Here is a 2,084-nt window from a genome sequence, read left to right on the forward strand (position 1 = left end):
AGGACTGATGCTGAAGCTGAAACTCCAATACTTTGGCCACCTCATGTGAAAAGTTGAGTCATTGGAAAAGACCCTGGTGCTGGGAAGGACTGGGGGCAGGAGGAGAAGGGGATGACAGAGGATGAGATGGCTGGATGGCATCACTGACTTGATGGACATGAGTTTGGGTGAACTCCGGGAGATGGTGATGGACAGGGAGGCCTGGCGTGCTGCGATTCATGGGCTCGCAAAGAGTTGGACATGACTGAGCAACTGAACTGAACTGAACTGAGAAACCCAATTGCCTACTCTCTTGGTTCCAACAGGCATCATAAAATTAGTAAGGTTTCCTTCAATATAGCAAGTTATATTTGCCTCTGGTTTTGCTACAGTATCCTAGAAACCCCAAATACCATAGTTATTGGATCTGAGATGGAGAGGCAATGTACAATTAACAGCTTATTACTGTAACTCAGTCATGAGGAAGCAGATGGCTTGAGTAAAACTAACTGTACTTTAAATATTTCAGTGAGGGTTGGTGGGAGTGGAGAGAGGCAGAAATGGGGTTAAAATGGTTAAAGTGACCTTCTAAATCCAGAAAGCTAATTACCTTGACAGATGTCAGTAAGAATGAATTGACATGTTCTGTTCAGTTCAGTCGCTCAGTCATGTACGACCCTTTGCGACCTCATGGACTGCAGCATGCCAGGCCTCCCTGTCCATCACCAATTCCCGGAGTTCACCCAAAATCATGTCCATTGGTCAGTGATGCCATCCAACCATCTCATCCTCTGTCGGCCCCTTCTTCTCCTCCCTTCAATCTTTCCCAGCCATCAGGGTCTTTTCAAATGAGTCAGCTCTTCGCATCAGGTGGCCAAAGTATTGGAGTTTCAGCTTCAACATCAGTCCTTCCAATGAATACCCAGGAGTGATCTCCCTTAGGATGGACTGGTTGGATCTCCTTGCAGTCCAAGGGACTCCCAAGAGTCTTCTCCAACACCACAGTTCAAAAGCATCAACTCTTCGGTGTTCAGCTTTCTTTACAGTTCAACTCTCACATTCATACACGACTACTGGAAAAACCATAGCCTTGACTAGAGTGACCCTCTAAGTCTAGAAAGCTAATTACCTTGACAGATGTCAGTAAGAATACATTGACATGTTATATATGTTTAAATAACAATGATAATTTATTAAATCATACAGATTCGAGGCTTTCTACATCTCCCTAATACCAAACTTAGCCAGTCTTTCACAGACTACAACATTTCACATAAATTTATCAGTGGGTTTATATCAAGATGACCTTAGGCTCTTAACTATTTGATGCTGATGGTTACTGCCATGCAACTTTAAATGTGAACTCAACTTCCAAGATGCAGGACAACTGCCTACAAATGGTTTAAGGCCATTTGGAATCTTAATATCACTCAATAAGCATTCTTTTCCTCCCTGCCAACAAACTCATGGTTATCTTGTAATCCTCAGCACTACCTATGACTTTTTAAAGACACTTCTCTATAACGACTAAAAAATAGCTAATGTCATCTCCAGGGAACTCCCACTTATAGCATATTTATGAAAGGATCATATGTCAGTTGAAAGAATGTCTGAATTGGAATGAATACGATACAGAAAGGGGTGAGTAAAACTTTACTTAGCCTCAGTATCTGAAAGCAAACCCCCACACTGATTCCTTACTTCTCTCTGACCAGAAAATAAGAAAGAGGTTGAAATAGCAGCAAATGAGTTTCTGCCGGTCTATTTGTTAGGCCTCATGTGACTGCAAAATTCAGTTCAGTTCAGTCACACAATAATGTCTGACTTTTTGCGACCTCGTGGACTGCAGCATGTCAGGCCTCCCTATCCATCACCAACCCCCCGAGCTTACTCAAACTCATGTCCATTCAGTGATGCCATCCAACCAACTTATCCTCTGTTGTCCCCTTCTCCTCCTGCCTTCAATCCTTCCCAGCATCAGCGTCTTTTTGAATGAGTCAGTTCTTCACATCAGGTGGCCAAAGTATTGGAGTTTCAGCTTCAGCATCAGTCCTTCCAATGAATATTCAGGACTGATTTCATTTAGGATGGACTGGCTGGATCTC

Source organism: Oryx dammah, unplaced genomic scaffold, assembly GCF_014754425.2.
Source record: "Oryx dammah isolate SB20612 unplaced genomic scaffold, SCBI_Odam_1.1 HiC_scaffold_23, whole genome shotgun sequence".
In the NCBI taxonomy this organism is placed as follows: Eukaryota; Metazoa; Chordata; class Mammalia; order Artiodactyla; family Bovidae; genus Oryx; species Oryx dammah.